Raw genomic sequence first — 23280 nt, 5'->3', positions numbered from 1 at the left:
TTCAATAAATATTTATAGGCTGGCGACCACATTCCAACCATTCTTTTAGCATGTCTTTGTTCATGTACAAAACAAAAGTTGTTTTGAGGACTTTTGTATATTGCATATCTCTGTTTCTGTTTCTCTCTATATATCAGTGTCTCAGAAAACTAAGATCATGGCATCTGGTCCCATCACTTCATGGGAAATAGATGGGGAAACAGTGGAAACAGTGTCAGACTTTATTTTTTTGGGCTCCAAAAATCACTGCAGATGGTGATTGCAGCCATGAAATTAAGATGCTTACTCCTTGGAAGGAAAGTTATGATCAACCTAGATAGCATATTAAAAAGCAGAGACATTACTTTGCCAACAAAGGTCCATCTGGTCAAGGCTATGGTTTTTCCAGTGGTCATGTATGGATGTGAGAGTTGGACTGTGAAGAAAGCTGAGCACCGAAAAATTGATGCTTTTGAACTGTGGTGTTGGAGAAGACTCTTGAGAGTTCCTTGGACTGCAAGGAGATCCAACCAGTCCATCCTAAAGGAGATCAGTCCTGCGTGTTCATTGGAAGGACTGATGTTGAAGCTGAAACTCCAATACTTTGGCCACCTCATGCGAAGAGTTGACTCACTGGAAAAGACCCCGATGCTGGGAGGGATTGGTGGTAGCAGGAGAAGGGGATGACAGAGAATGAGATGGCTGGATGGCATCACTGACTTGATGGGCATGAGTTTGAGTAAACTCCAGGAGTTTGTGATGGACAGGGAGGCCTGGCGTGCTGTGATTCATGGGGTCACAGAGTCGGACACGACTGAGAGACTGAACTGAACTGAACTGAACTCCATCTCTATCTCTGTCTCCATGTCTGTTCCTATCAGTGCATATCTTTTTTTAAGTTAATTTATTTTAATTGGAGGATAATTGCAATATTGTGATGGTTTCTGCCATATATCATCATGAATCAGCCACAGGTGCACATGTGTCCCTCCATCCTGAAACACTGCCCGCCCCCCGCCACCTCCCTCCCCACCCCATCCCTCTGGGTTGTCCCAGAGCACTGGCTTTGAGTGCCCTGCTTCATGCATTGAACTTGCACTGGTCATCTATTTTACATATGGTAATATACATGTTTCAATGCTATTCTCTCAAATCATCCCACCCTCGCCTTCTCCCACAGAGTCCAAAAGTCTGTTCTTTACATCTGTGTCTCTTTTGCTGCCTTGCATATAGGGTTATTATTACCATTTTTCTAAATTCTACATATATGTGATAATATACAGTATTTGTGTTTCTCTTTCTGACTTACTTCACTCTGTATAATAGGCTTCAGTTTCATCCAACTCATTAGAACTGACTCAAATGTGTTCCTTTTCATAGCTGAGTAATATTCCATTGTGTATATGTACTACAACTTCCTTATCCATTCATCTGCTGATGGACACTGAGGTTGCTTTCATGTCTTAGCTATTGTAAGCAGTGCTTCAGTGAACATTGGGGTACATCTCTTTCAATTCTGGTTTCCTTGGTGTGTATGCCCAGCAGTGGGATTGCTGGATCGTATGACAGTTCTATTTCCAGTTTTGTTAAGGAATCTCCACATGATTCTCCATAGTGGCTGCACCAGTATGCATTCCCACCAACAGTGTAAGAGGGTTTCCTTTTCTCCACACCCTCTCCAGCATTTATTGTTTGTAGACTTTTTGATGGCGGCCATTCTGACCAGCATGAGATGATACCTCATTGTGGTTTTGATTTGCATTTCTCTAATAATGAGTGATGCTGAGCATCTTTTCATGTGTTTATTAGCCATCTGTATGTCTTCTTTGGAGAAATGTCTGTTTAGGTCTTTTGCCCACTTTTTGATTGGGTTGTTTGTTTTTCTGGTATTGAGCTGCATGAGCTGCTTGTATATTTTGGAGATTAATTCTTTGTCAGTTGTTTTGTTTGCTATTATTTTCTCCCATTCTGAAAGCTGCCTTTTCACCTTGCTTATAGTTTCCTTCATTGTGCAAAAGCTTTTAAGTTTAATTAGGTCCCATTTGTTTATTTTTATTTCCATTACTCTGGGAGGTGGGTCATAGAGGATCTTGCTGTGATTTATGTCAGAGAGTGTTCTGCCTATGTTTTCCTCTAAGAGTTTTATAGTTTCTGGCCTTACATTTAGGTCTTTAATCCATTTTGAGTTTATTTTTGTGTAGTATACTCATTTTCACTATATTGATTTTTCCAATCCATGAACATGCTATATTTCTCCATCTATTTGTGTCATCTTTGATTTCTTTCATCAGTGTTTTATAGTTTTCTATATATAGTTCCTTTGTTTCTTTAGGTAAATTTATTCCTAAGTATTTTATTCTTTTCATTGCAATGGTGAATGGGATTGTATCCCCAGGACAAGATGGCGTCAGAGGTGAATTCTACCAAAAATTTAGAGAAGAGCTACACCTATCCTACTCAAACTCTTCCAGAAAATTGCAGAGGAAGGCAAACTCCCAAACTCATTCTATGAGGCCACTATCACCCTGATACCAAAACCAAAGATGCCACAAAAAAAGAAAACTACAGGCCAATATCACTGATGAACATAGATGCAAAAATCCTCAACAAAATTCTAGCAAACAGAATCCAACAACATATTTAAAAGATCATACATCATGACCAAGTGGGCTTTATTCCAGGGATGCAAGGATTCTTCAATATTTGCAAATCAATCAATGTGATACACCATATTAACAAACTGAAAGGTTAAAAATATATGATTGTCTCAATAGATGCAGACAAAGCCTTTGGCAAAATTCAACACCCATTTATGATAAGTCTCCAGGAAGCAGGCACAAAAGGAATATACTTCAACATAATAAAAGCTATAAATGACAAACCCACAGCAAACATTATTCACAATGGTGAAAAAATGAATGCATTTCCTATAAAATCAGGAACAAGACAAGTGTGTCCACTCTCACCACTACTATTTAACATAGTTTTGGAAGTCCTAGCCACAGCAATCAGAGAAGAAAAAGAAATAAAAGGAATCCAGATTGGAAAAGAAGTAAAACTCTCATAGTTTGCCGATGATATGATCCTCTACATAGGAAACCCTAAAGATAACACCAGAAAATTATTAGAGCTAATCAATGAATGTAGAGTTCCAAAGAATAGCAAGAAGAGATGAGAAAGCCTTCCTCAGTGATCAATGCAAAGAAATAGAGGAAAACAATAGAATGGGAAAGACTAGAGATCTCTTCAAGAAAATTAGAGATTAGAGATACCAAGGGAACATTTCATGCAAAGATGGGCACAATAAAGGACAGAAATGGTATGAACCTAACAGAAGCAGAAGATATTAAGAAAAGGTGGCTAGAGAGTGAAAAAGCTAGCTTAAAACTCAACATTCAAAAAACCGAGATCATGGCATCTGGTCCCATCACTTCATGGCAAATAGATGGGGAAACAATGGAAACAGTGACAGACTTTATTTTCTTGAGCTCCAAAATCACTGCAGATGGTGACTGCAGCCTTGAAATTAAAAGATGCTTGCTCCTTGGAAGAAAAGCTATGACAAACCTAGACAGCATATTAAAAAGCAGAGACATTACTTTGCTGACAAAGGTCCGTCTAGTCAAAGCTATGGTTTTTCCAGTAGTCATGTATGGATGTGAGAGTTGGACCATAAAGAAAGCTGAGCACCAAAGAATTGATGCTTTTGAACTGTGGTATTGGAGAAGACTCTTGAGAGTCCCTTGGACTGCAGTCAATCCTAAAGGAAATCAGTCCTGAATATTCATTGGAAGGACTGATGTTGAAGCTGAAGCTCCAATACTTTGGCCACCTGATGTGAAGAACTGACTCATTGGAAAAGACCCTGATGCTGGGAAAGACTGAAGGCAGAAGGAGAAGGGGACAACAGAGGATGAGATGGTTGGATGACATCACCGACTCAATGGACATGAGTTTGAGCAAGTTCTGGGAGTTGGTGATGGACAGGGAGGCCTGGTGTGCTGCAGTCTGTGGGGTCGCAAAGAGTCAGACACAACTGAGCAACTGAACTGATTTAATGAATATAGTAATGTTGTAGGATATAAAATTAGTACACAGATATCCCTTGCATTCCTATACACTAACAATGGAAAAACAGAAACAGAAATTAAGGCAGGCAGATTCTGTACTGCTGAGCCACCAAGGAAGCCCAAAAGAGAAAAGAGAAAAAACAGTATACAAACCTGTATGTTGTTCAGCCCAACTAAAAAAAAAAATGTCCATATGCATATATTCATGTACAAGCTTACACATATTAAAAGGCTGTATGGGCATGTTCCTGGTGGTCCAGTGCTAAGATTCTGAGCTCCCAGTGCACAGGGCCTGGGTTTGATCCCTGGTAGGGGAACTAGATCCCTCATGCCACAATCAGGAGTTCACATGCTACAACTAAGATCCGTTGCAGCCAAATAAATAAATAAATAAATAATTTTTAAAAGGCTAGATGAAAATGTATTAATATCTTACCATAAAGTATCTCTGTGTGTCAGAATTAAGGGATGTTTTCATTCTTTATAGTTTTAGAAAATTTCAAAATTGTGCACATAACCTGTTTATTACTTTCAAATGAGAAAAGGTTTCCAAAGAAAAAGGACTCCCTCATACACAGACATATCATTTACCCTGGCAACTGTCTAATACAGCTGTCTGACACATTCTTAAGTTAGGAATCTGCAATTATACTTATGATCCCACTTAACTCTTTCAAACATCTGGATTTTGCCCTTAGGGAAATCAGCTCAGAACCCACCAACCTAGCAAGATGGCTTCCCTAACAAATGCCTTCCTGTTTGGAAGTAGATTCCTCTGCTTATTCTACTAATTAAAAAAAAATTCTACCTGACATTTTTTTACCCCTATATCAGCACTAGTTGCTGTTCTCTGCTGTGAGATGTGACCAGAGCTGGAAGAACAGGAGCAAGTTGAGAAGAGGCCAGCCAGAAGGAAAAGGAGATCAAGTCAAAGTCAGCATCAAGGCCACACTCATTGGGTTAAAAACATTTTACTACTCAGGGCCTTCTTGACTTTGCTTTCTTTCTAGGTGCCTGATGAACTTGATAGGACAAAGTTGGGTAGAGAGGTGACAAAGCACAGGAAAAGATGATGGGGGTGGCAGCAAGTACTATTTGTGAAGCCATAGCTGCTAATATTTATAGTTCCCAAAGAACTTTCATGGACACCAGTCCATTTAATTCTTACAAGAACCTTATAAACTCCATGTTAGAAAAGAAGAACCTCCATGTCAGGTTCAGAGGTATAATCATATAAGACTTGAATCTAAATTATTTGCTTCCAAATTCCTGTTTTTTCCTAAATGATAGTTCTCAAAGTTTGTTGCATAGAACAGCATTAGCATCACCTTCGAAATTGAAGGAAATGAAATTCTGGGGCCCCACTCCAAATCTTTTGAATTAGAAACTCTGAGAGTGGAGCCCAGCCATCTGAATTTTAACAAGCCCTCCAAGTGATTCTGATTCATGCTCAAGTTTGAGACCTATCACTCTAAAAAAATGCTACCATACATTTGAAACAAATTTTCAAATGGCTTCTTCAAAATACTGGCTGCTACTGCTTTTAATTATGTGGGGTCTTATCTGCCAAGGCAGCCTGGGAACCTCCCTTCAACTGCCAGCAGCAGTTGTACACATAGCCAGCAGCTATGTACACAATAGAGGGCAGCTGCTTGAACAGAATTTGGGCTCCAGGGGCAGGAGCATTCTACTTCATGGTGAGGCACATCCCAGAACCAAAAGGACAGTTCCCACATCGCAACTTCCATTGTTGAGTGGAGACATGTGCTGGCAAGCAGCTGCCATATATCTATCTCCTCTGCTGAAGTTTCTCTTCATAACGCTTTCACATGGTTTTATAATGCTCTCTGCATGAGCCCCTGGGAAATTCCCTGATCTGATGTATTTAGGTTTACAAACCTCTAGTTCATCAGGCTTTTCATCTCTTTGTATTTCGGTTGGGTTTTTTAATGGATTTGGAAGCAACAACTGAGAAAAAATATATAGCAATTGAAACAAAATTATTTTCCTTCTGGGGAACCTGGACACCCAATTTCCTCACTGCAGGTAACTGTTCATTCTCTCTCTCTCTCACATACACAGACAGTCATGTATATTCCTCCCCCATGAGATGGAGAACAAACAAATCAGTTACTTTTGGTAAAACTGGACTTGACATACACTGGACTTTAACTTTTGTCAAGGTGATTTTCGTCAAACTGAAACAAAACTCACACATGGATATGGATTTAATTTGAAAATGCTGAAGCAGAAAGACAAAACCATGGACTGAGAATTATAAAATTTTCAACAGAATTTGTTGTATTTCCCCTTCTATAAGGCACTTTCATTGAATTCATTCATTAATTTATTCATTGATTCATTCATTAGTTATTGAGAGCCAAGAGAGCACCATTCAAGGTGCTGGGGACAAACCAATCAATAAAACACACAAAATAGTCTTCATGGAACTCAATTCTATAAATATAGAATATGACAGGTAGTGGTAAGTGCTATGAAGGTAGAGAAAGCAGGATAAGGGATAAACCGGCAGGTCTATCCATGTGAAGGCCAATTCTCTTAGAGCGTGTGGTCAGGGAAGGCTTCTGTTAGGAGGTGATACTTGAACAACAAAAGTATTAATAAACAAAGTCACGGAAGGGGCCAAGCAAATGCTGAGGGAAAATGTTCCAGACAGAGGCATCAGCCAGAGCAGATCTTCAGGAGTCTAAAAGGGCTTAACAGGTGGTATTAGTGGTAAAGAACTAGTACCAACGCCAATGCAGGAGACGTAAGAGATGTGGGTTTGATCCCTGGGTTGGGAAGATCCCCTGAAGGAGGGCATGGCAACCCACTCCAGTATTCTTGCCTGGAGAATCCCATGGACAGAGAAGCCTGGCAGGATACAAAAAGTCGGACATGTCACAAAAAGTCAGACATGACTGAAGCAACTTAGCTCACACAAGGAATTTAAAAAGTCTGCACTATGATCCTTGCCCTCAAGAAGCTCTCAATCTGTCATCCATTTGGGGAAACAAGCCAGAAGTACTGGAGACTTGAAAAGGGATGGGGGTTCTTGCTGACTCATATATACTTGTTCCTAATACTAACAAGCTATTTTTAGTAGAAAACAGCTCCAAAAGAGAAAAAACTTGCCTTCCATGCCAATTTGAGAAGATTCTTTCACCTCATATTTTACACTTTTTTATCTCAAAAGCATATACAGTGTTTACTATGTATTACAAATATTAAAACACTTAATACTCATAACTATCCTACAAAGCAGGTACTACTATTGTCATCTCCATTATTCAGAGAGGAAAATCAGAGGCCTGGAGACATAGAGTAACTTGCCCAAGATCACAGATCTGCAAAGTCACAGAGATGGTATTCAAACTCGGGCAGCCTGACTCCAGAGTCCATATTCTTAACCACTATTCTAATCTCCCTTGCCTAAAGATATAAGCATGGGAAAGGGGGGCATGATGAATCTAAAATTGAGAATAAAAGGGAAAGTCTCCCAGATGTCCTGGGTGAGCCAGAAGAGTTCTGGGGCCTATGGGAAACATGGGGAGAAGACTGAACTAGTTGAGGGGAAGAGCTAGAGAAGCAGCTCTTTCCTATGGGAAACTGGGAGGTCATGGGACTTTTGGGTATCCTGACCTGCCTAGCACAGAATATATAATGTCTAATAGCCTGCAGGGTCTTCCTGGTGGCTCAGTGGTAAAGAAGCCGCCTGCCAATGCAGGAGACACAGGTTGGATCCCTGAGTCAGGAAGATCCCCTGGAGAAGGAAATGGCAACCTACTCCAGTATTCTTGCCTGGGAAATCCCATGGACAGAGAAACCTGGTGGGCTAAGTCCATAGAATCGCAAAGAGCTGAATATGACTTAGTGATTAAATAACAACAACATGAGCCTGCAGCCAGAGAAACCTACATAAAGGAGGCCAAGCAGGAGGTATGGTCCTGAAGGAAGGGTAGGAACTGACCAAGATGAAAAGTACTTCTATGAGAGTAGCTTGTGAAAATCAAGGAAATCTGAGAAAACCATAGTGTTCTGAAGGTAGAGTGTATGAGGAGGGGTGGTAGGAGGTAAATCTAGAGAGGCAGGCTGAACAGAACGTAGAAGATCCAGATTGCCATGCTAATAAATTTGGACTTTCCCCACAGGCACTGAGGAGCCAGCGAAAAACTGTAAGCATGGCAGAGTCAGATTCGTATTTTGGAAAGATGCATCTGCTAGCATTTTTTTAAGGGAGAAAGAAGCAGGTAGACCAGTTAGGAAATGAATGTTATAGTTCAACATGATCCATAATTCAGGGATAGAGTGGTAATGCAGATTTAAGACTTGTCTGAGAATGATCTAGGAGGTAGAAAAAATAAATCTTGGTTCCTGGTTGGACAAATGTGAGAGATAAAGGAAGGAGTCCAGAGTGTGTGCAGATATCTCACTTCAGCAAATGACTGAATCTGTCACCAAGAAGAGCAGGGAGGGAAATTAGTTCAGTTTTGGACAAGTTGAGTTTTAAGCTTTTATATTTTTAAAAATAGAGTACCCGAGGAACTATGGACGGAGGTTCATAACATTGTACAGGAGGCAGTGATCAAAATCATCCCCAAGAAAAGAAATGGAAAAGGCAAAATATTTGTCTGAGGAGGCCTTACAGATAGCTGAGAAAAGAAGAGAAATGAAAGCCAAAGGAGAAAAGGAAAGATATATCCATCTGAATGTAGAGTTCTGAAGAACAGCAAGAAGGGATGAGAAACGCTTCCTCAGTGATCAATGCAAAGAAATAGAGGAGAACAATAGAATGGGAAAGACTATACATCTCCTCAAGAAAATTAGAGATACCAAGGGAACATTTCATGCAAAGATGGGCACAATAAAGGACAGAAATCATGAACCTAACAGAAGCAGAAGATATTAAGAAGAGTGGCAAGAATACACAGAAGAACTACACAAAAAAGATCTTCATGACACAGATAACCAGGATGGTGTGATCACTCACCTAGAGCCAGACATCTTGGAGTGTGAAGTCAAGTGGGCCTTAGGAAGCATCACTGCAAACAAAGCTAGTGGAGGTGATAGAATTCCAGCTGAGCTATTTCAAATCCTAAAAGATGATGCTGTGAAAGTGCTCCACTCAACATGCCAGCAAATTTGAAAAACTCAGCAGTGGCCACAGGACTGGAAAAGGTCAGTTTTCACTCTAATCCCAAAGAAAGGCAATACCAAAGAATGTTCAAACTACCACACAATTGCACTCATCTCACATGTTAGCAAAGTAATGCTGAAAATTCTCCAAGCTAGGCTTCAACAGTACATGAACTGAGAACTTCCAGATGTTCAAGCTGGATTTAGAAAAGGCAGAGGGACCAGAGATCAAATTGCCAACATCTGCTGGATCATAGAAAAAGCAAGAGAGTTCCAGAGAAACATCTACTTCTGCTTCATTGACTATGCTAAAGCCTTTGACTGTGTAGATCACAACAAACTGCAGAAAATTCTTCAAGAGATGGGAATACCAGACCACCTTACCTGCCTCCTGAGAAATCTGTATGCAGGTCAAGAAGCAACAGTTAGAACTGGACATGAAACAACAGACTGGTTCCAAACTGGGAAAGGAGTATGTCAAGGCTGTATATTGTCACCTTGTTTATTTAACTTATATGCAGAGTACATCATGAGAAATGCTGGACTGGATGAAGCACAAGGCTGGAATCAAGATTGCTGGGAGAAATATCAATAACCTCAGATATGCAGATGACACCACCCTTATGGAAGAAAGAGAAGAGGAACTAAAAAGTCTCTTGAAGAAAGTGAAAGAGGAGAGTGAAAAAGTGAGCTTAAAACTCAACATTCAAAAAACCAAGATCATGGCATCTGGTCCCATCACTTCATGGCAAATAGATGGGGAAACAATGGAAACAGTGACAGACTTTATTTTCTTGGGCTCCAAAATCACTGCAGATTGTGACTGCAGCCATGAAATTAAAAGATGCTTGCTTCTTGGAAGAAAAGCTATGACAAACCTAGACAGCATATTAAAAAGCAGAGACATTACTTTGCCGACAAAAGTCCATCTAGTCAAAGCTATGGTTTTTCAGTAGTCATGTATGGATGTGAGAGTTGAACCATAAAGAAAGCTGAGTGCCGAAGAATGATGCTTTTGAACTGTGGTGTTGGAGAAGACTCTTGAGAGTCCCTTGGACTGTCAAGGAAGGAGATCAGTCAATCCTCAAGGAAATCAGTCCTGAATATTCATTGGAAGGACTGATGCTGAAGCTGAAGCTCCAATACTTTGGCCACCTGATGCGAAGAACTGACTCATTGGAAAAGACCCTGATGCTGGGAAAGATTGAAGGCAGGAGGAGAAGGGGATGATAGAGGATGAGATGGTTGGAATGCACCACTGACTCTATAGACTTGAGTTTGAGCAAGCTCTGGGAACTGGTGATGGACAGGGAAGCCTTGCATGCTGCAGTCCATGGAGTCGCAAAGAGTCGGACACAACTGACCGACTGAACTGAACTAAAAGCAGTATTTGTGAAAGGTAAACCATTCAAATGGTACAAAGGCATATAGGATGAAAAATGAGTTCCCCATACTCTGGAGGAAACCATCATTAACATTTTCTTGTTTATCCCTAGGCAGTAGTATGACATAGTTGTAAGAATATAAGCTCTGGAATGAGACTGCCTAGATTTGAATCTGCCACTGCTTCTGTGTGCCCTAGTTATTCAACATCTCTGCCTCACTTACATTATCTGTAAAATAGCTATTATAATAACAGGACATACAAAAAAAGCATACTAGAGTACTGTTCAAGATCTTGCCGTTTGTGTTTAACAATATATGTTGGAGATAATTTTGTATCTGCATGTAGTTTTTAACAAATTTTTAATAACCACTTACTATTGTACTTGTGTGAATTTTCATACTTTACTTAACCTTTACTCAATTAATGAATATTAAGTTTGTTTCTAATTTTTTTATGTTGCAATGAATATTTTTGAACAACTCTTCACACACACATATATGATTATATCTGTTAGATAAATTCCTGTAAGTGGAGCTCTGGTTCAGAGCATATGAATGTTTAATTGTGATAAAGTTGCCTAAAATCCAAAGAAGTTATGCTAATTTGCTTTTCCACCAACAATGTTTTAAAGCAGTGCTTTTCAAACTTTCACGTGCAAACAAATCACTTAGGGATCTCATTAAAATGCAGATTCTGATTTAGTAGGTCTGGGATAGGGCTGAATTTGTAACAAGCTCTCAGTTTATGCAGATACTGCTGGTCCAAGGATCACACTTCGAGTAGCAAGGTATGTATTAAGGTATAAGAGTACACATTTCTCTACATGCTTGTCAAAAAATATGTATTACATGCTTTGATTTTTGCCATTCTGATTAGTGAAAGTTGTATTGGTGTTAAGGTGAGAATTATTGATTAAATTAACCTATATTTCTTTAATTATGAGTGTTGTTGAGTATTTATTTTTATAAGCCAATTTTCTTTTTCCCTGGACTGGTTGTTTAGGTTCTTTATTTCCTATTCTTAAAATAATGGTCTGTTGATATTTTTCTAAGTGATTCTCAGTCTCAAGGGCTCTTTATATATACAGGGAACCAGCCATTTCTCATATCAGATACAAATCCTTCTCAGATTTTTGTCTTTGGATTCTGTTTATGTATTTTTGTGGTATTGTAAATTTTAACTTTCATGGAGTCAAATTGAACAGTTTTCTCCTTTATGGCTTCCTTTGTGTCTTGCTTAGAAAGACCTTCAATATTTACTAATAAAATCATACATTAAAAACCATACACTAAACTATGCTTTTGGATCAATTACTAGGTTCAATTATGGTCCATTGATATGTCTATTCATGTGCTAGTACCAAACTGTTTTAATTACTGTAGTTTTATAATATGTTTCAACAGGACTGGTCCCTTTCTCCTTATTGCTCCTCCTTTTCAGACTTTTCCTGACTACTCTTATAGATTATATATATATATGTTATATTTACATTTCCATATGTACTTTAGATGGGCTTCCCAGGTGGCACTATTGGTAAAGAACCCACCTGCCAATGCAAGAGATGTAAGAGATGCAGATTCAATCCCTGGGTTGGGAAGATCCCCTGGAGGAGGGCATGGCAACCCACTCCAGTACCGCTGCTGGGAGACTCTCATGGACAAAGGAACCTAGCAGGCTGTGGTCCATAGGGTAGCAAAAGAGTTGGACATGACTGAAGCAACTTAGCACATATACTTCAGAATAAGCCTGGCCATGTTGGATTATCATGTATTTGGGAGACATCTTGGTGGCAAAGTGTAACATGCTGTTGAAAATGATAATCTGGTGTCTAGGAGTATGATCTTCTCTGGATACAGAAACCTGAGAGTCATCAGTGATATCTGAAGCCTCTCAAAAAAGGTTCATAGAATGAGAAAGGGGTCTGAGGCAGAACTCTAGGTTAGTGGTTCTCAAAGTTCAGTCCTCAGACCAGCACTACCTGAGAATTTCTTAGACCCTGACTGGATCAGAAACTTGGATGGAGGAGGGGAACAATATGTTCCTTAACAAACCTTCCAGAGAATTCTAATGCACACTCAAGTTTGAAGACTACTCTTCTAGGGTATACCTATAGTCAAGTCACAAATTAAGGAAAGAAAGCTGAAAATAAGTAGTAGGAAGAAAACCAGGAGAAAGATATATTTCATAATCAAAGAGAAGAAGTTTTCAGAAAAAAGTTAAATAGGGCCATTATTTATTAAGCAACTCTTTTTAAAGGGATTAAGATAAATATCATTATTCTCATCTTACAAATGAGAAAATTTTGGTTAACTAATTTACAAAAGGTCAGCCAGTTGATATGTGATTTGACACCAGTGCTATTAAATACCAATGGCTATGTGCCTTTCATTGTACTCCTTCTGCTACTGAAAAATTGCTGACTGAAAAAGAAGAAAAGATGCTCCTTGAGTTTTTTATTCAATCTGGAGGATACTAATTCATCTTGGTCCTATAGAGAAGACTATCATGTAGTGGAAGAAGCCAGACTTCAGTGAGAAAACGGGAAGAAGAAAATGGAGGCAATGAGTGTAATGATACTTTTCAACTGCCTAAGAAGCTTGGCTGTGAAGGAAAAGAGACTGGTAATTGGAAGAGGATGAAAATTAAGGAAAGCTGATGTTTTTTAAGAGGAAGTGACTATCAGAAGATATTTGTGTAACTGAGATTAGTTTAGATTACGAGTAACATTCCATGGGTCTAGAACAATCACTGATCTTTATCTGGACCCCAAAACCACAGTAGTTATATCTATACTCTACAATTGCCAATTGAACGTTTAAATCTCCCATCAATCTCCTCAAATTAAAGACAAAACAAAAACAAACAAACATTGACATCAAGCCTCAGTTCAGTCGCTCAGTCATGTCCGACTCTGTGACCCCATGAATCGCAGCACGCCAGGCCTCCCTGTCCATCACCAACTCCCAGAGTCTACCCAAACCCATGCCCATCGAGTCGGTGATGCCATCCAGCCATCTCATCCTCTGTCGTCCCCTTCTACATCAAGCCTAGATCTTCCTAATTTATCTTTTTGTTGTGTCCTAAATCCCTAAAGATCTGACTAACTCAAACCTTGTAACCATTGTTTCCTTCTCTTCTTTGGCTTTTATATTGAATTAGTCTCCACATCCTAGCTTTGAAATATATCCCCTATTAATTCATCCTGTCCATTCCTCCTGTCACTACTTTATATAAGCAATCATGTCACTTAGCCTCTCTACATCCAGTCCAAGCTATACCAGTTTCCCACAGATACTAATTCTTATTCACCTATTCACAATCCTGCAATGACTCCTCATGGCCTACTAGATAAATTTTGCTTTTCTGGGCCTTCTATTAGATGGTTCAAATTCACCTCTCACTGATCCCCTTTATAAGTCTTAATCTGGGTGAGCTCACTTAATATTTCTCCAACCTACATACACATTTCTCTCCATCCTCTCTTTATGCCTTACCACATACTGTTTAGGAATTGAGCCAACCTCCCCTTCTTTTGTTCAAGTTCCTTGTGATGTTCTTCTTCCAATTTTTACAACCACTTGCTGCTGGTATCACTCATTTTGACAATCACCTACTTCCTTTCTCAACCATTTTACCTATATATGTTTTTCCCTCCACTAGAGTTCATGGCTAGAACACACTCCTGCTGTGAGCCTCACTACACTATTTAACATATTGCTTATTGCTGTTCAGTCACTAGGCTGTGTCTAGCTCTTTGCAACATGGACTGCAGCACATCAGGTTTCCCTGTCCTTCACTATCTCCCAGAGTTTGCTCAGACTCATGTCCATTGAGTCAATGATGCCATCCAACCATCTCATCCTCTGCTGCCCCCTTCTCCTCCTGCCCTCAATCTTTCCCAGCATCAGGGTCTTTTCCAATGAGTCAGCTCTTCACATCAGGTGGCCAAAGTATTGGAGCTTCAGCTTCAGCATCAGTCTTTCCAATGAATATTTAGGGTTGATTTCCTTTAGGATTGACTGGTTTGATCTCCTTGCTGTCTGTATATGCTAAGCACACAAACTCAAAAACATTTATTAAATCAATGAAATTGTATTATGAGAACTTGGTAATTAAAGAGATATTTGGTGAATAAATGTTTAGAAAATGTCTTTCTTTTTCACTTTCAAATGTCATATTAAAAACAGTATACATTCACTAGCTAGGTGTCCAATATCAAGTACTAATGTAAGTACATTGTCATGAAGTACTTAGTTAATAATTCTTATGGATTCCTGTCAGGTAGGAATTAATTCCCTGAATTATTCATAAATACAAGACTATAAGATGGTTAAAGACTTGTCCAGTATTTCTACTGTGTACTCAGAGCCTGCAATGAAAACCCCCAAGTCCATTGCTCCATCCTCTATAACACAGGTTACTTTGTTTAACTGTTAAACAGGCTTCTATGTTTCTTAGTAGAATTATAAACATGGTTTTTCTATAGTCTTGATGTTAGAATAGCTTCTAACAAGACAGGTAAATGATGAATGTATTTATATCTCAACTTTAATGTCTAATAACAGTTACTATGAATAATGACAGAAAGTATCTGTGTGTCCCCAAAGTAAACTTGTGCCATAACACAAAGAGAGGTGAGATGCAGCAAGGTGCTATATTAACATTCAGAATTACGCATTTTATGTTCCAAAAATGAGTTGTTTGACAGCAAAGGAAAATGGCAATAGTAAGAATTATGGCAAAAGCAATAAGGTTAATCAACATATAATTGACTCTCAAATATTCACATTTCAGCTGTTTTCTTTTACTGTGCTTATGATTTATTATTTAGAAACATTATAAACTAGTCTACTAGAATATATTTCCCTATTAAAGACACCCAAAATGAAAACACGTTCATATCAAGTGAATTAATTTTTATGACACACAGACATATCAAGGGAGATATATATTAAGGGAGATTTTTGTTCCACAAATGCAATAACCTACACATAATGAGGTGTCAACTTCCTCAGAGTAATTTGTCTAACATACACATACACACACACACAGGCACTTTGAAAACAGTTTAAACTTATTGGGAGAAAAAGACTAAAAAACTCTTTTTTCAATATCTCCTAATGCACACTTTATTAAACATAGCACAACCCAAAGAAACATGAGGAATGCAGAATACAAATGACAACATTTTCCCACTGACTGAGACTGACTCAGCTTCAGCTGAGAAAGGAAGATGTCTTCACCTAGCAGATGGCTATTGAATCCCTTAATTAAGATGCCAAAACCCATCAGTTCAGCTGCGAACAGACCCACACCTAGAACCTTAACTTTCACCCTATCCATGAGCTGATTAACTCAGATTATTCTGTCAAGATGAGCAAGCATTACAGGTCAAGGCAAAGCTAAGGCCTGGGTGACTGTCCTCTCAGAGCAACTTACACTTTCTTTTGCTCTGAGCTCTACTGAGGTGCAAGCTTACTGCTGAAGATAATACTAACAAGGTGAGGCAAGTGAGAAAGCACGCACAGCCTATGGATTTTTAATGTCATAAGAGAATTTCTTGAAGATCTCAACTAAAATATCCAATTTAAAGCTTCTGAAAATGTTACAGAGACAGAAGTAAAATAGATAGGTAGGTAGGAATCAAATGAGGTATTACAGAGAGCAAATTATTATTTCAATACCATGGAGTTACATGGACCTGACTATGAGATAATGGACATGTCAGTTACTTCATTTCTTTGTACCTTTGTCTTCTCACCTGTAATATGGAGATATGTTCATCCCTATACCTCATAACAGAGCTGTGATAATTAAATAACATGATGTATTTGAGAGCTCCAAGCACCTGATCTACAAGCATCTGATCTGTAGTAAGTGCTGGGATAGGAGGATAGAACTGATATTTACAGTATCGCTATTAAATCTGAAAGTAATCATAGTTCTGATTGTATTTCTTCAAACTTAGATGGGAAAGCACCTTGGAAAAACCCTTCAGCCTGAATCCAAATCCCTGTGGAGAACTCAGTTCATTCCTTACTGGTCTTAACATTTTCAAATGAACTACTTGGTAGAAAATGGATACATGACTATCTCAGTGAGTTGTAGAACTATGATAGATTTCCCATGACTGGAATTCACAGCAATGTGAGTACAGGAAAAAGAGATGGATTCTGGAGTCACACACAGAGACCAGATTCAAGTCCTGGCTCTGGCACTTATTGGCTATATGGCTTTAGACAACTGACATGTCCATTTTGAGCCTTGGTTTTCTCAAGTAATATATACTTCGTACAACTTTGGTGAGAATTCAATAGATGTCACAGTGCCATTACTAACTAAATTCTCATGATCACATGAGGTCTCAGCCAAGCAAATCACTCAGATCCTGGGATGTAATACACAAACAATACAGAGCTACTTTCCCTGTCCAGTTATGGCAAACCAATGGCTCTGGCAAGTGTTTAACGTGATGAGCATCAGGAAGGAAAGAAGAAATTCTTTTTACTGTGGCATGGAAAGGGGCTTCTAGTAATTCTTCCGGTTCTGAGAGATTCATCAAAATTGTGATCATGTAAGAGATCAACTATAGTCTCTATCACTTCATGAGTGCCCTCTTCCACTTAACCTTTTATTTTTTTTTTTTGGTGGCCTCTTAGTTCCCTGACCAGGGATCAAACCCAGGCCCCCTGCAGTGGAAGCATGGAGTCCTAACCACTGGACCATCAGGGAATTCTCTCTACTTAAACTTTTATTTTTTTAAACCTCAAGTTTCTCTCAAGAAGTACAGAGTAGCAAAGAATCACAGACACACACACACAGAGAGAGAGAGAGAAGGAAGTATATCACAAGAGAAATTTTTCCTAATTTCATACAAAATTGTGTACCAAGACTAGTTTTAAATTTTTGTTTCAAATGTTCCATTCTGTTGGAAGGGACATGGGTATACTTTAAGAAATCTATTTCTGAAGTGCAAAGACATACAACCTCAGGTAAGTAACTTTCACTGTATGTAAATTTAAATCACACAAATTTTCTGACTGAGAGAAAGAGGAGGGCAGGTAATATTCTGCTCTTTCCCCTAGGGAGAAAAAAAATACCCTGTATAACTCCTCAAAGACTATTCAAAGGCATACATTAACTTTATACTTAACAAAATTGAAGGATATTATGTGCCATCATCACAGGAAAAGAAGGAAGAATATATCTTTGCATTAGGAGCCAGAGACATAATCATTTTTAGCTGAACAAGGATGCCAGAACAGCAAACCAATGCTTTCCCTTTGATTAGCTGGAAAGCAATCAATGTACTCTTGCTAGATTGGAGCTTTCACTCAAAATAGAAACTGGCCTGAAGTCCAGAGCTGGCAGTTCAGGGACAAATCCCCAGAAGAGATCTTGACACTTGCAATAAGATCCAGGATTGGCATAATCATCAGGATCCAAGTTTAAGACTGAGGCTTGAAGAAGCTATTAAATAAAAAGGGCTGGTGAAAAATAATGACTGCCCTCAGGATTCATGTTTCTTTCATCAGCTAAAACAAACACCTTTGTTGCTGAAGGTTTGCTTAGTTTAGCTATTTTTAAAGACATTGGACTTTTATGTGTATAACATTCACTTTGCTGTACACCTAAAACTAACAAAACATTGTAAATCAACTATAATCCAATACAATTTTTTAAAAAGAAAGAAAATACAAAAGATTGTTTTTTAGTATAGATTTAGATTTACAGCAAAAATAAGGTACAGAGATTTCCCATACACCTCTTGCCCCTACACATGCGTAATCTTCCTCATTATCTACGTTCTTCCCCAAAATGGTACATTTGTTACAAGTGATAAACCTACCTTGGTACAACATAATCACCCTAAGTCTATAGTTTACATTAGGGTTCACTCTTGGTGTTGTACATTCTATGGGTCTGGATAAACGCATAATTACACTGTTTCTAACATTAGAGAATCATCAGGACAGTTTCACTGCCCTGATATTCCTCTGTGTTCTGCCTTTTCATCCCTTCCTTCCTCCCCTGTAACCCTAGACAAGTATTTTAACTGTCTCTATAGTTTTGCCTTTTCAAGAATGTCATATAGCTGGAATCATACAGTAAGCCTTTTCAGATCAGATTCTTTCACTTAGTAATACACATTTAAGATTTCCTCCATGTCTTTTCATAGCTTGATAGCTCATGTATCAATATATTTAACACTGAGTAATATCACTTTGTCTAGATATACCATGGTTTATTTATCCATTCACCTACTGAAGGACATCTTGGTTGCTTCCAAGTTTTGGCAAGTATGAATAAAGCTGCTATAAACATCCATGTGCATGTTTTTGAGTGAACACAAGTATCAACCTCATTTGGGTAAATGCCAAGGAGTGCAACAGCTGGATCTTATGGTAAGAGTATATTTAGTAAGAAACTGCCAAACAATCTTCCATAGTGGCTGTACCATTTTGCATTCCCACCAACAATGAATGAGAGTTCCTGTTGCTCCACATCCATGCTAGACATTTATTATACTGAAACAGCTGACTGATTAAGAGAACTTCCATTCCAAGGAAAATATAGTCATAAGTTTCCTGGATTTTCTTTTTGAGTTATATAACCCAGGCTTGGAGCTGAGAAGCAACAATGGGTATGCTAATGGGCACAGACAAAATAAATCCCCAAAGAAGTCTGTTTTTCCTATGCAGAGAACCAGGATGGGGGTAGACAAGCAAGATAGAAAGCTTTTAGATATAACTGCTCCACTCCAACCAAACACCACAGAAAAACTGTGACCAGCATCTCCACTCACACCAAAAAAAGTTAAGTGGAGAGCCGAGACTTCTACCCTGGTCAGGCTATCAGTTCAGTTCAGTTACTCAGTCGTGTCCAACTCTTTGTGACCCCATGGACTGCAGCATGCCAGGCTTCCCTGTCCATCACCATCTCCCAGAGCTTGCTATGGCCAGGCTATACTGAAATCTTTCCTGACATCACCACGGCCAAGGTGGTAGCAGAAAAGACTGAATACTAGGATAGGATTTTCATCCACGCTGAGTGGTAGCAAGCCCTCCTCTATTCACAATGTCAATGGGGACCATGTAAGAAGAAAGAGAATGTAATTCCACCTGTGGTAACAAGGAGCCACTCCCTCTCCCTATTGAGGTGTGTCATCCTTGTTCAGTTACTAAGTTGTGTCTGAATCTTTGTGACTCCATGGACTGTAGCACACCAGGCTCCTCTGTCCTCCACTGTCTCCTGGAGTTTGCTCAAATTCATGTCCACTGAGTTGGTGATGCCATCTAACCGTCTCATCCTCTGCCTCCCTCTTCTCCTTTTGCCTTCAATCTTTACCAGCATCAGGGTCTTTTCCAATGAGTCAGCTTTACATCAGGTGGCCAAGTATTAGCTTCAGCATCAGTCCTTCCAATGAATATTCAAGGTTGATTTCCTTTAAGATTGACTGGTTTGATCTCCTTGCTGTCCAAGGGACTCTCAAGAGTCTTCTCCAACACCACAGTTCAAAAGTATCAATTATTCGGTGCTCAGCCTTCTGTATGGTCCAATTCTCACATCCGTACATGACAAAACCACAGCTTTGACTATACAGACCTTTGTTGGCAAAGTGATGTCTCTGCTTTTTAATATGCTGTCTAGGTTTGTCATAGCTTTTCTTCCCGAAGGAGCAAGTGTCTTTTAATTTCATGGCTGCAGTCACTGTCTGCAATGATTTTGGAGCCCAAGAAAATAAAATCTGTCACTGCTTCTACTTTTTTCCCTTCTAGGTGGTGTCAGAGGGGGCCTAATGGAGAGTTAGAACTTTCACTACCACCCAGCAGTAAGGAGGCCACTCTGCTCTCTGTGGTGTCAGAGGAGATCACATGGGAAACAACAGGGACAGATTTAGCAGGAGAAAGGGGCCTCCCTCCTTGAGTATTAGTAAATTCCAACAAGGAATCTGGACTTTTACCTCCACATGCCAGCATGGAGGCAGCAACTCCTTCCCCCTGCCAGAGTGGTGTCAAAGAAGCCAGCTAAAATGGAAACTTTCAATATGACCCAAAATTTCATAACATGATACTCAAAATGTCCAGATTTAAATTGCAAATCATTTGTCATACAAAGAATACAGACAGATTTCAAACCGAATTTAAAAAGATAATCAATAGACACCAATATCACAATGACAAAAATCTTAGAATCAAATGAGAAATTGACCATAATAAAGATGTTTCAATGAGCAACTATAGACATGCATGAAACAAATGAGAAAATAGAAATTCCTATCAAAGAAATAGAAAATATGAAGAAGAACCAAATGGAAATTTTAGAACTTAAAATTACCATATTCAAAATAAAAATCTAGATGAATAGTCTCAATAGCATAATGAATGGAACAAAAGAATCCGTGAACTTGAAGACAGAGCAATAAAAATTATCCAATATGAACAACAGAAAGAATACAGACTGAAAAAAATAAAGAGAATACTAAGGTCTTATGGGACTATAATGAAATATCTAACATTAATGGCACTGGAGTCCCAGAAAGAGAGAAGAGAGAAAAAAACAGGACTAAAAAACTACTTGAATAAATAGTACCTGAAAACTCCCCAAATTTGGCAAAAGACATAAACCTGGAAATTCAAGAAGCTAAGCAAACTCTAACAGGATAAACCCAAAGAAATGCATACCAAGACACATCTTAGCCAGAAATCTCAGCTGAAGACAAAAGAAAATGTTAAAAGCAGAGAGAGATAAATAATATCTTACCTGTTTAGGAATAATTACTTGAAAGACATGATTCTCATCATAAATCAATGCAGCCAGAAAGAAGTGGCACAATATTTTTCAAGTGCTGGAAGAAAAGAGCTATCAACCCAGAACCCTATATCCAGAGAAAATATCTTTCAGTAATGAAAGGGAAATCAAAATATTCTCAGATGAAGAAAAACTGAGAGAATTCATCACTGGCAGGCCTATTCTAAAATAATGGCTAAAGGAAGTTCCCTAAAAGAAAGGAAATGACAAGAGAAGAAATCCTGAACTATCAGGAAGGAAGAAAACATCATGAAAAATGGGTAAAAATAATAGACTTCCTTTTCCTCTTGCGTTCTCTAGATTTTGTTTGATGGTGGAAACAAAAATTATAGCAATACTTGATAGGACTGTAAATGTATGTAGCATAAATACTGAAAACAGTTTTATTATAAATCGGGGAGGATAGAGGGTTGTAAAAGGAGATAAATTTTCTATACTTCACCCAAAATGGTAAAATGACAACACCAACAGACTGAGATAATTTATGTATATACAGTGTAATACCTATAGCAACCACTAAAATGTCTATATGAAGAGATATACCTAAAAACTAGATATAAATAAAAATGGGATTCTAATAAATGTTTAAGTAACCCACAGTAAGTTAAGAAAAAAGGAGTACAAAGAGAAAATTAAATAAAATGTTATACTTAAGCCCTAACACATCAATAACTACACTAAATTTAAATAGTCTAAATATACCAATTGAAAGATGAGATTGGCAGACTGCATAAAAACACATGACCCAACTACATACAGTCAAAAGAAACTCACATCAAATAAAATAATAGAGGTTGAAAGTAAAAGGATAGGAAAATATATGTAAATACTAATCAAAACAAAGAAGGAATGGCTATATTAATTAATACCAGATAAAGCAGGTTTCAAAGCAAAGAAATATACTAGAGAAAGAGAACAACATTGCCAAATGATAAAAGGGTCAACAACCTACCACAATGAATTAACAATCCTAAATCTATGTATATCAAACAACAGAATGTAAAATGCATGAGCAGAAACTGATAGAACTGGAAGGAAAAATACAGAAATACACAGTTAATCTTGGAGACTTCAACGCTCCTCTCTGAGCAATTAATAGAACAATTGGACAGAAAATAATGAAGGATATTGAAAAATTCAACATTACCATCAACCAACAATATCCAATCTACACTTATAGACTACTTCTCCTAACAGTAGGATGCACATTATTTTCAAGTGCTCATTGAACATTTACCAAGATAGACTATATTGTGGGCTATAAAACAAACCTGAACAAATTTAAAAGAACTGAAGCCATATACAGTATACTCTTTGACCACAGTGAAATTAAACTAGGAATGAATATGAAAACAAATGGAAACTAAACAATATACTTCTAAGTAATCTATGGATCAAAGAGGAACTCTCCAGAGAAAAACAAATTACATTAGTTAAATGAAAATACAATATATCAAAATTTGTGTGACAAAGATGAAGCCATGTTGAGGAAAATTTATAGCATTAAATACTTATATTTGAAAAGTAAAAAAAAAAAAGCACCAAATAAATTATCTACACTCCCATGTCAAAAAGCTAGAAAAAGAAAAGTAAAAGAAACCCAAGGCTCAATGTCAGAAAAACAAATAGCCCAATCAAAAAATGGGCAGAAGAACTAAATAGACATTTCTCCAAAGAAGACATAAAGATGGTTAATAAACACATCCAAACTGCTCAACATCACTTATTATTAGATAAAGGCAATTCAAATGTACAGTGAGTTATCACCTCACACCAAGCAGAATTGCCACCATCAAAAAACCTACAAACAACAAAAGCTGAACCCTCCCATGCTGTTGGTGGGAATGTAAACTGATACAGCCATTATGGAGAACAGTATGGAGATTCCTTTAAAAA

General features: G+C 38.2%; 1 protein-coding gene across 1 annotated transcript in view; it reads right to left on the bottom strand.

Moving 5' to 3' along the window:
- The window catches only part of SHROOM4 (shroom family member 4), a 239678-nt gene that overhangs the window by 63365 nt on the left and 153033 nt on the right, over positions 1 to 23280 (bottom strand). The window lies entirely within an intron of this gene.

Source organism: Odocoileus virginianus, unplaced genomic scaffold (genome assembly GCF_023699985.2).
Source record: "Odocoileus virginianus isolate 20LAN1187 ecotype Illinois unplaced genomic scaffold, Ovbor_1.2 Unplaced_Contig_18, whole genome shotgun sequence".
NCBI lineage: Eukaryota > Metazoa > Chordata > Mammalia > Artiodactyla > Cervidae > Odocoileus > Odocoileus virginianus.
This window is presented reverse-complemented; position numbering and strand designations above follow the sequence as displayed.